General features: G+C 43.8%; 1 protein-coding gene across 6 annotated transcripts in view; it reads right to left on the reverse strand.

Moving 5' to 3' along the window:
* Nucleotides 1-12,671, reverse strand: part of TRIM2 (tripartite motif containing 2) — a 102,156-nt gene that overhangs the window by 69,607 nt on the left and 19,878 nt on the right. The window contains exon 1 of one of the 6 annotated variants that reach the window (XM_088475322.1): nucleotides 8,195-8,254. The exons of the other annotated variants lie outside the window; for them this stretch is intronic. The gene's annotated coding sequence lies outside the window, so the exon portion shown is untranslated. Of the gene's footprint in view, nucleotides 1-8,194; nucleotides 8,255-12,671 lie in introns of those variants that run through there. 6 annotated transcript variants of the gene reach the window in all.

Genomic DNA, 12,671 nt, shown 5'->3' on the forward strand with positions numbered 1-12,671 from the left:
AGTGGTTGCGTACAGAGATGCTGAATCGCTCACATTAGAGGCCATACTCAGACGGATGTTCTGCATGTACCATAGGGCTGGTTAAAGTTTCAATTATGCGACCGATAGTGGAATCTAAAGACGCACAAAGCATGATTGCAGCATCTGTAGACACTGAAAGTGGGTGTCTCGGTCCTTGCGCATTAGGATGCACGGATGTACAGCAGGGAAGGGCTTTGTAGCGGCATTAGCATAAAAGGGGTCTATTTACTAAGCCTTGGATGGAGATAAAGTGAAGATAAAGTACCAGCCAATCAGCTCCTAACTGCCATGTCATAGGCTGTGTTTAAAAAATGACAGCTTATTTCCACCAAACAATTGTTTAGTGTAGAATGAAGGTTTGATGACAGGGACGTAGCCAGAACTTTGTGAGCCCCATAGCAACATTTTCAAGGTGCCTCTGTCCCAGTGCTTCTGGAGTGAAATCTCTCCGCAGTAGTTGTTAATTTTATGCCCCATAATAATGCCATAGTTCATTTTCTGAACCATAACAGTGCTCTAGTTCAGTGGTTCTCAAACTCGGTCCTCAGGACCCCACACGGTTCACGTTTTCCAGGTCATAGATGTATTCATTACTCACTTGGGAAGCACAGACGGTATAATGGTTAGCATTACTGCCTCACAGCACTGAGGTCGTGGGTTCGATTCCCACCACGGCCCTAACTGTGTGGAGTTTGTATATTCTCCCTGTGCTTGCGTGGGTTTCCTCCCACACTCCAAAAATATACTGGTAGATTAATTGGCTCCCAACAAAATTAACCTTCGTGTGTATATGTGTGTGAACATGTGGTAGGGAACATAGGCCCTCATTCAGAGCCGTACGCTCTGAGCAGAGCGCACGCTCTGAATGAGGGCCGCCCTCCATGAAAATGGATCACCACCCACAGGCTATACGAGCGTGCAGTTTGATGGCCGCGATGGTCTTGACCATCGCGACCATCGAAACTGCGAGCCGGAGCCTGCGGTTGAGGTTTTCAACCGCAAGCTCTGGAGTGATTTTGGCTCTATCAGAGCCAAAATCACTCCCACTGACATCACTAGTGATGTCAGTGGGCCGGCTTCTGACGGGAGGCGTTCCCGTGGGAACGCCCCCGTCAGGGAGGCACGCCTACCAAAGGGGGCGTGCTGTCAATCAACATCGACAGCACGCCCCCTTTGATCAGACACAACGAGCGAAGGACTTTCCTTCGCTCGTCGCGTCTGGCACATGCGCACGACGGAGCTCCCTCCGTCGTGCACATGCTCAGTGCAGAACATCGACCCACTTGCGAGCGGACAGCCGCTCGCGAGTGGGTCTGAATCAGGGCCATAAATTGTAAGCTCCACTGGGGCAGGGACTGATGTGAATGGCCAAATATTCTCTGTAAAGCGCTGTGGAATATGTGTGCACTATATAAATAACTGGTAATAATAATAATAATAGTAATAATAATAATAATAATAATAATAATAATAATGTAAAAGATCCACAGGTGGAGCTAATTATTTTACTTGTGATGCTGTGAGGAGACCTAGAAAACATGCACTGTTTGGAGTCCTGAGGACAGAGTTTGAGAACATGTGCCCTAGTTAATGGTATGCCCCACAGTAGTGCCCTAGTTCATATTATGTCACATGGTAGGGCTCCCAGTACAAATTATTCCACATAGAATCCCCCCAATATCATATTATGATATTCAGTGTCCCCAGTTCATATTATGTCACATTACAGTGCCCACTGTTCACATTATGCCACACTATAGTAACTCCAATTCATATTGTGCTACATTAGTGCCCTCCAGTTCAAATTTAGCCACATTATAGTGCCCCCAGTTCATATTATGCCACACTATAGTGCCTCCATTTTATATTGTGCCACATTATAGTGCCCTCCAGTTCATATGATACCACATTACAATTCTGTTAGATTATGCCACAATACAGTGCTTTCCAGTTCAGATTATGCCACAATACAGTGCCCCATTGCCATTATAACATCAACTACACACAACTCTCACTGAAAATGGAATGTCATCCGATTCGGGCTGGGCAACGGGTTGGACCCAGTTGCTTTATCAAGCAAATCCGGGAAATTGGTATGCAACTATGTAACCTGGGTCTAGGGCCCCCACTGCCTCTGTGCCCCATAGCAATTGCACCCACTAGTTATGCCCATGGATTTGTTTCAGAGCAAAAATACTTTGGTTTGTTGTAGCTCTGTAGGTGGATCATATTTCTTTTGGACAAATAGTACAATCCAGTGCAAACATCCAGTGCACATAACCACTTGGGTGCAGATAACAGTACAGATCAGAGCATACTCTGCTGTTTGGGGGTCATCCGACTGCACCATATGTCCTATAGAAAGGTGCTCTATCTGTGTATTTGGGAACAGGTAGTGCACTACAGGTTTGGAGTACACAAGGGTATTACGTCTTGCTGTGGGTCAATTGAGAACCTAGCAACTCACCATAGCAGTTTTTTATTTTACCATGCACCTATATCACTAATAAACACGGATAATTATGTTTATTATAGATATAACAAATGTAAAGAAAAAATAAGACCGATAGTCCAAAATTATTTGTCCCCATAAGTTTTCTATAAAATAAAGTAAAGACTATAATTAACGGATATTTCTTTTGTGTTCGATGTCTCTCTTACAAGAGTGCTAAAAATAAGCACTTGCATCAAGCGGCATATACACGGTGCGGTAGGCACAGTGCAACGTGGTATTTTTTATTTATTAAACAAGAGAAAAACAACAACACTAAAATCCTAGAGTATAAAGCATCATAAGACACAATAAGATACAAAGTGACAAGACAACATGGAAGAAAAATGGAAGGTAAAGGGGTAGTAGGTAGAACTAACATAGCTTAAACATTAAGGTAACAACTCTAGCCAGTAATACCAGGTAGATGCATAGAATACTGATTCATTGCTGACCATGTGAAGTCCTCCAATTCCATATATAAAAATCAATCCGATACCATTCCTTGATTAATCTGGGTTAGGAGATACAATATAAATTGCTTTGGCAGCATTATTCAGTTTTAGCAGTGACTTTTTATGCTTTGAGATTGGCATAATAATTAAATGGAAAAAAAAACAAGAAGTTTAAGTCGAAGGAATATCATCAACCAAGTGCTGAATATGCAAGGATGTACCCCTGGAGAAGGCACAACTCCAACATGTGTTAGGGTAACAGGGGAACATTTTATAAAGTACCCTTAGTCACCTATACCACCATCAGGAACATATATGTACCTCAAGGACATTGGTACTTTACAAAGTCAAATGGGTCAAGCAGAAGGTCAATTTAAGTTCAGTTCTTTGTGCCAAGCCCCAGTAAAAACTGGGAATGTTGGAATATGGATGCTCCAGGAGAGGATTATAGATAAGCGAGAGAGAGGGTTTGAGAGATTCATTCAATGGAGGAACACCATACTTGAAAGGCAGATAATGCAACAGGTAGAGACTTATCCACCACTAAAGAGTGCATTAAAGTATAACTTGACAATATGTCCAGAATTTCTGGATAGGAAGATTAAACTCGTCTCCCGAAGATCCATAAATGGACACAACGTTCTCTGAAACACCAGCTGACTGACCTTAGTTAAACCTGCATTTCTCCAATTCCCCATGTTTGCTGAAGAACAACCAGGTGAGGATTTTGGATAAAATACATAGGAAATCCAGAGGGAAACAACAGAAGAAATGTGTTTACGCTTTTTACAACACATCAGAGTTGAAAATTTCTGGGATGGTTGATTGATAAAAATTCCCCAAGATGTCTCTCCCATAATGCAGAGCAGGCCGACCTGGGAGGACGGAGCAGTGGACGGCGGCGGGAGCAGGAGCGGGAATTCAGGTGTGTTTTTTTTTTCTTATTTTCTACGTGTGCGTTTGTCTGCACTGCTGGGAGGGTGGGGGGAGGACTACTACAGGGGGCACTACTGGGAGTAGGGCGTGGACTACTACTTGGGGCACTGCATCGGGGGGTCCACTACTGGGGCTACTACTGTGGGCACTACACCGGGGAACCACTACTGGGGGCACTGTATAAGGGGCACTACTGGGAGCACAAGGGGGACCACTCCTGGGGCACTGAATAGGGAGGACCACTACAGAGGGCACTGTATAAGGGGGGGGGGGGTCACTACTGGGGGCACTGTATAAAGGGTACTACTGGGGGCCTGCATAAGGGGGACCACTCCTGGGGGCACAAATGGGGCCTGCATAAAAGGGACCACTACTGGGGGCACTGTATAAGGGGCACTGCATAGGGGGGACTGCATTAAGGTGCATATGGAATGGAAAGGACTGTTCCCAGAGTGACAAGAAAGGGGTGTGTATCATGTTGACATGCCCCATTTTTCATTGACCACGCCCATTTTTTTGGCACGCAGACATAAGGGGGGCTCCATTTTTCAATTTGCCCTGGGCTCCAAATACCCTAGTTACGCCACTGCCCAAATCATATTAAATCAGCAGTGTACAGAGGATATGTAATCATTCCCTGCAGTCCCGGCCCTAGTAGAGTTTACACATACTAAATTCCCTACCGCATCCATACCCTATAAGGAACTTAACACTGTTTTTGGACAGTGGGAAGAAACCAGAACACCTAGAAACCCACCCAAATATGGGGGAGGGCATACAAACTCCACACAGACAGAACTATTATCTGAATCGAACCTAACATCTTAACACTGAGGCAGCAATGCTAACTACCCTAACTACTGTGAGGCAGTTATGCTATCTACTATTTTATACACACACACACACACACACACACACACACACACACACACACACATATATATATATATATATATATAAAATGTGCTTACCCCTAACTTCTGTCTAAGCCCCATCACTAATATTTCCCTGCTACCAAGAGCAAGTGAAAACCCCAAAGTGCAACACTTAAACATTGGTAACGTCGATGCAGATTGGGCAGCCATGCAGCAAATGCGGCAAGTCTGACCAGCCACACAGCCACAAACACTGCAGCTCTCCTGACCCGCAGTGAGCTCTCATGCTGCAAAGGAGATCACAATCGCTATAGTTTATATATATATATTACACACACACACACACACACACACGCCCATGAAACGCCGTTTAAAGGATCAGACACACCTGCGTTTGCCTAACTGCCCCGTTACCTCTCCCAAATGCTGACTACCTGTCACTTTCTTTGAGAATTAATCCTCTGCGTGACCGTAATCGCAAAGCAATCGCTGTGCATGCACAGTGCAGCTTACACGTATGCGTAGTGGAAAACAATTGCTTGGTCTGCGTAAAAATCGGCAATGTGTACATCTCTGAATCAGGCCCATAGTCTCATATGTTCAAATATAAGCTATTTGCCCTGTACATTATTGTCTGTCTTATTTCACCTAGAACACTGAAGAAGAAAAAAAAAACACTTGTCTAGTTATAATGCAAAATAAGTTAATATATATCAATACTTTTAACAAATCAACACCATTAAAACAAATCATTTCCCAGCCATGGGCATGTTGGTATTTCACATTAACAACCAGTATAGTTACAGAATCAAGATGTTTAACTTTTACTATGCAATAGGTTTTTAACAACTACAAAAAAACAGTTGTTGCATTTTTATTTATTGAGATAATGTATCTTATTTATTATGCAGCTAGAGGAGTACATCTAAAATAGGTCAAGTGAAACAGATTAATTAGATTTGATGCTAATACTTTACAATAACGGCTAATAAAACTGACAAGCAAATGATGTACAGAAGAGTCATGTACACTAAGCTGGTTAGTAACACAGATGCTATCTGCAAACTCATGAATATAATTATGTCCATCATATGAGCAAACAAGTGCTTATGACTTTGCGTGAGGCCATAAGCCTGGGAGGACTGAAGTAACAATTACTCACTGTTTTATTGCTCAGTAATAACACTTCCCACCTTCGGTTACCTCTTATTTATTAACAATTGATAAACAGATTTAAAATGTGATATATGCAGTACCTTCTACGTACATATTATATTAGGTTGGTCCCCCAGCTGCAGTCCGGGCAGCCTCATTTAGGCTGGGCACACACGATAAATTGGACAATTTGTCGTTTTGAGCCGAATTGGAACAAGTTGTCTACATCGTCTAATGTGTACGCACTATCCCGTGCGTCGTTCCTCGCATATTCTGATCTGTTGTACATGCATGGCAGATGAGAAGATATCTTTAGCGATCTTATGCAAATTGTGTAGTGTGTACACAAAACTGGACGACCAGGCGATATGTTAAAATTTTATCTTAAGGATCTAATGACCAAACGATGCAAGTAATATCGTTCCGTCGTTTGAAGAATTGCACAGTGTGTACACACTATATAGTTTGTTCCGGGGATGAAGGGAAATGGGGACGATCATCATTCAGTTTGCACATCATCTAATGTGAATATTTACTAAAGTGAGAGCTTTTAAAAATTGAGACGTTGCTCATAGCAACCAATCAGATTCTACTTAACATTTAACTGGCACCTTCTAGAAGATATTGGGCGGGATGTACTAAGCATCGCATCCGCAATGCGGTACATCCTGCCTCTCATCGGGTACATAAAGCGGTATGTACCTAGAAATTAGATGAAAATTGTAAAGGACAGCTCTCCCGATAAGAGCTGTCCTTTCCGATGTCCTAGCATAGAGGTACTTCCGGGGTTTAACACCTAGCAGTCCCTCTGGCCTCCTTCTGCACATTCATCTATTTGTTACATAGATGAATATACAGTACACTTGTCTGGTTACTAGTTGCTCCAGCTCATGTATGGTGAGTACCTTCAATATTATGGGGTCTATTCATTATCCCGCACTCGGCACTCACTCCGCTCCTTCCCTATGGGAAGGCATCCCGGGTTGCGTAGAGGGATCATTTCGGAACCCTTCGCCCCTGTCCTGCTCCTTCCACTGGACGCCGGGGCTTTATACGCCTACGTGAACTAGAGTTCACACAGGCGGAATAACACTGACCAGTCGAAAGGAGCAGTGAAGCCGCTTCAGGGAGACTGCTGATTTTCGGATCAGCTGTCTCCGTGCCGGAGCAATGATGAATTGCTCCGGCGCTTGCAGTGAGTTTGATAATTAACATACTGAGTCCATTCGGACCCCAATAATTAACATAATGAATAGACCCCTATAAGAGGTCATCAGAACAGTTAGAAATTAAGGATTCAGGTGAGAAATCTAGCACACAATTGTTGAGGGGAATCCATTATTACATCAGAAGACTGCAGAAAACAGATACATTAAAAGCGGGGGAAAAAAACTCTTTAATATAAAAAAAACCAAAACATTTTTTAGAATATTTGACTATGGTATGCAAAATTTCCCATATGTTGAAGGTTAGTATTTTTCAATAGACTTCTCCTTTACATTGTAGTTGTCCCTTCTCTTCAGTACATTAGCTGGTGCTATTGAAAACTATAAAGTTTAGTCACTAAATTAAAACAGAGACATCACCAGGTTTTTACTCTCTATGTTGCATTGGATAAAATACATGATGTGTAGCATTCTTACATTTGAGCACCATCACTTTAATAAAAGGTGCCCAACAAGAGAACAATTAACAATCCCCGACCACACCCTTCAGCTTGATAGTGTAATTGTAAAATCCATAACCTAAAGTACAATGAAATAAATGAAGCCTGTGCTTGATGATGAAGGAAGAACGGGTTTCTCCCAGTGTGTATAAGGCTGGAGAGACTGCCCTGCACACCACACCGAGCCCAGCTTCACTTCCTGACTGGGATTTAGCAGATGTCATATCCCTATCCCAGCAGTCTCCAGAATTCACACAGCACAGATTGCTTGGCTCACATACAACAGGAAACCTTACTATGCTTTTATCTGGGCTCTAGATTAGAAGTCGCCTCTCCATACTGTATAGACGTTTAGAAGTAAATACATAAGCAATCATCTTTACCTATGGAGCACATAACCTACTCAGTAGTGTTATAAGGAACAACTAATTATACAGTGTATGTTGAAACATGCCTAAAAAAAAATAAAACAAACATTCCTTAAAAAGAGAAGGGAACATTCCTTCAAAGCATTATTTTGTAAATAAAACAGACATAAGAGTCATTGTTTGTAACCTTTCAGCTACTGTACATAGAGGGTGAAGTGGTTACTTACCTGGGAGCACAACTCAGGGGTTCTTCCTACAACTTTGTGACAGGCTCTGGTTTACATGCAGGCTCTCCCCCCACATATGATGCTAGTCCTGCCTCTGTTTATCCCTCTCTAGATTAGTCATCTGTGATGAAACACACACTCTTTCCAATAATATGGAGACCCAGCCAAACCATTCCACTCATATATTAAAAATAGCCAACACATCCCCTCCCACCTTCCCTTGCTTTATTTATTTATTTATTTAACTACTGCTATGCTGGTGTGCAGTGAAGAGCAAAGAGGTTAAATATGTGGTTTTCCTTGGCTTTTTACTGCTGCGTGAAGTCAGATGTTTTCAGCATAACGTATCTAATCTAATTATTTCAGGCCCTAGTATAGTGAAAGCAGTTAAAGTAAAGCATGTGTGGAGTGAGAAAACAGCTTGACAGGAGGCTAGAGAGGTGGGATGAATAGCTGTCAGCTTGTGCAAGAGCAATGATCCAGTGACTAAAAGCTGCTCACAGGGATGGCTGTATGTATAAAGAGCAGCTCTAAGGGAGACAATTCCTGCAGCAGCTTGGTAACAATAAAGAAGCACATTAAGGAATGTACATACTTCCTAACATCTGAAGAAAAACAAACAAAATCAACACATCTGGATCCACCCAAAGCCCTCCAATAATACAAATCATGCTTTTTTTCCTGTTCCTCATCCTGAAAGACCACACCCCTTTTGGGGTAAAGATGGACATTGACTATCGATGTCTAGCAAACATTGATTGCTACTGGTGCCCATTTTTGTCATAAATGGTGACACAGATATTTTTTCCTTGTCGCACATCTATTAGCACATCGCAGTCACACTTGCCCTCTTGCGGCACCCTCTGATGGTTATTTGATAATGGTTTACTACCATCAATGAAAGGTATCGATGGCACCATCTATGGTTAACCATTCAGGGCCTTATTCAGAGGTGCACGGTCAGTCTGCTTATTCATCCGAGTCACACTGCACGTGTCCCAATGGTTACCACCGGTGGTCACACAACTAGTTTGGATGCAAAGAGAAGCAGTTTCATTGGGCGTTCCTTGGTGGTAACGGGGGGCTGTAACGTCAGCAACTGCTTATTTTTCTGCAGTTGCACTGATTCAGTCGGCCCTTCTGTGTAAACCTACATGATCAGAGGACAATCTTATTGTTTATTAAATCCTAGCATGCACAAAGGCTTTATCGGTGAAATATAATTTACTTACATCTCAAATACATGAATAATTGGTTTCATTTTCTGAGACATAGGGGGTCATTCAGACCCATTCGCGAGCAAAGGACACTCGCAAACGGGTCGATGTTGCCCCACTGCGCATGTGCACAACGGAGGGAGCTCAGTCGTGCGCATGCGCGAGAGCCAAAATCACTCCAGGGCTTGCGGCAGCGAGACCCTACCGCAGGGTCTCCATCGCGACCATCATCATGGACGCTCGCATAAGCTGTGGGTGTTAACCCACAGCTATGCGAGCGTCCATGAGGACGCTCCTAAAACAGGTAGGAGGGCCCTGATTCAGAGCGAGAGCTCAGGTCAGAGCGTTCAGCTCTGAATCAGGCCCATAATCTTCTATGACATTTTGCATTTATCTAATAAAAGTGAGTGATCCTAAGTAATATTTATAATAACAAAGCAATTGCAGTATTATAGAAAAGTAATAAATTATTCATTTTGAAACTCCAAAAATAATTATGGCAAATGTTCAAACTAGTGACATTGATTGCTTTGTAGGTACATTTTGCAGCAATTTGGTAGCTATGGTATTATTAGGAGTAGTAACTAATTAAGGATAATCTTGTGTGGGCCCAAAATAATGGTTTAAACTTATTAAACATACACAGTTCTATCACAGCTATCTATAGGCCTGATATAGACGTGTATGTTTATAGCACAGCTGCTAATGCGCAGGAGTGTAAATAGATGCCTCCTGCCACCTTCTGTAATCCGCTGCAGAGTCTGAGGATGCAGCCATCGGATCACTTGCGTGAACATCAGCCATTTGAGTAACCCTCGGGTTACTTGGGATGGCCAGTGTTTTCACGCAGCCGGGGCCAGTGTAGCTGTGCCGGAAGACGCAGACACTAGCCAATGCACACCCAGAAAGTGGGGCCGTCACACTCCCATTTTCAGGGATGCTGCCATCGCCGCCCTCAGATGGCTTAGGGGGCACTGCAAGTGATCGTTCACCATCGGAGTTGTACACAAACCCGATGATCTGTGTACAACTCTGAATCAGGCTCTAATGTCATCTATGCAGAAAATCTTTTCACTTTACACCAATCAGCCATTGACATTAATACCAACTGTCTAATATTGTGTAGGCCCCCCTAGCCGCCAAAGCAGCTCTGACCAGTCGATGTATGGAAGGTGTCCTGTGGTATCTGGCACCAAGACGGTAGCAGCAGATCCTTTAAGTTGCACGGGGAGACATCCATGGCTTGGATACTCGACTCGATTGAGATCTGGGGAATTTGGAGGACAAGTCAACACCTTGAACTCTTTCTCATACTCCTAAAACCATTCTTGAAAAATATTTGCAGTGTGGAGGGGCATATTATCCTGCTGGAAAAGGCCACTGCCATCAAAGAATACTGGTGCCATGAAGGGGTGTAATTGGTCTGCAACAATGTTTAGGTAGGTGGTATGTGTCAAAGTAACATCCACATGAATGCCAGAACATAAGGTTTCCTAGCAGAACATTGCCCAGAGTATCACACTGCATCTGCCAGCTTCCCTTAGTACATCCTAGTGCCATCTCTTTTCCAAGTAAAAGACACACATGCACCCGGCCATCCACATGATGTAGAAGAAAACCACAACAACCATCTTCCATTGCTCCATGGTCCAGTTCTGAAGCTCATGTGCCCATTGTAGGTACTTTTGGTGGTGGACGGGACATGTTATGGCTGATTGGCGTACAGAACATGAAATGCCGTCAAAGGTGATTAGAGCGAGAAAAATAAATGACAGAACCAGATTGTTTAGAATACAACATTCATGCAAAGTTTCAGCCCACAATTGCCTAAATGAGTATATTTTTTTATATATTTTTTTTTTTTATTTACGAGTGGTGCCAATTTATACGTCATTAAATACCTTCTTTCTTTTTAAGATTTGTACAATGTAAAAGGTCCTCACACATTTAAAATGGTAATATGGGAAACGTAGAAACTACAGGGTGTCACGACTAGGGTTTCGCGGTGTGGAGGTTTGCAGTCCTTACCGGTGAGGGTGCTGTGGCGCGGTCGTTCTGTCGGTGGAGCTGGCGTGTGGAGAATGATATTGGCTGTACGCAGAGGTCTGCCAGCATTGGGCCATCCTGGCAAGGGCAAGTCTAGCGGAGTCTCTGCGTCACAGGTGTCTGGGCACCACCATGTTGTCTTTGGCCATGTGACATAGCGGCCAATCGTCTGTAGGTCACCTACTCTCTCTGGCCTATCACGCTCCACTACTGGGTACTTAAGGGTGTTTTGAGCTCCTTGTAGTTTCCAGTGCAACGTGTTCACAGCATAGCTGTGAGAGAGAGTTCTCTGCGCTCCTGAACCCTAGACTTGTGCTCTGGTGCTTGCCCTAGCTCCTTGTCGGCCTCTGGCTCCCTGCATAGCCTGCACCGCTCTGCTTTGCCTTGCTCTCTGCTGGAGATCAGCCATGCACCTTCCACCAGACCCACTCCTGCCTGAACCTGGCTCCTCAGTTAACCCATTTCCTGTGCAGCCATCATCACAGCATTTCCAGATTTCCCTTTCAACCATCATCACAGCATTACCAGATATCCCCTTCAGCCACTATTCAGCAAACCAGGATATCCATTTCACTCTCACAGTCTATCTGGATTCATCTCGGTCACTGATCTGGACATTAGTTTACTCCCACTCACTACAGTTCCCTTCAGCCACATATATAAATTTGTATATTGCTGGACTTTAATTTATTATTTTTCATGTCTACAAACATTCACATCAAACAACCAACCTTTCAGTTTAAACCTGTTCCGGTGTCTGCTCCTGTTTCCACCCTGGGTCCACAACAAACACAGGGCCTGATTCAGCTCCGCTCGCTAGATGCGGTCGCTCGCTCCCAGCGTATGGAACTGTAGCTAAGTGACGTCAAGGCAGCCGCTCGCACGGCAAGGCATAAACACGCCAACTATGTCTTGGCGAGCGATCACTTTGTTTTTATAGATGCCCACCAGCCTGTCTTTAGCCACCCACTAGCGTACGTCATCTCCAGGAAGTATATACAACCATCAGTACATCGGGTACCATCGACTCTGACCGCAGCGCTTGCGGTTGACTGAACCCTACCGCAAGCACTTCAGTGTATTATTCAACCAGGTGACATGCTCCATGATGCTGCCTGTTAATAATGGATGCCCCAGAAACGGCATGAACACACTCTGGGCCTGATTCAGAGCCGCTCGTAAGTGGCCGCTCGTTCGCTCCTAGCGATGTTTGC

This window comes from Taudactylus pleione, unplaced genomic scaffold, assembly GCF_031769625.1.
Source record: "Taudactylus pleione unplaced genomic scaffold, aTauple2 ptg000170l, whole genome shotgun sequence".
NCBI classification, from domain to species: Eukaryota; Metazoa; Chordata; class Amphibia; order Anura; family Myobatrachidae; genus Taudactylus; species Taudactylus pleione.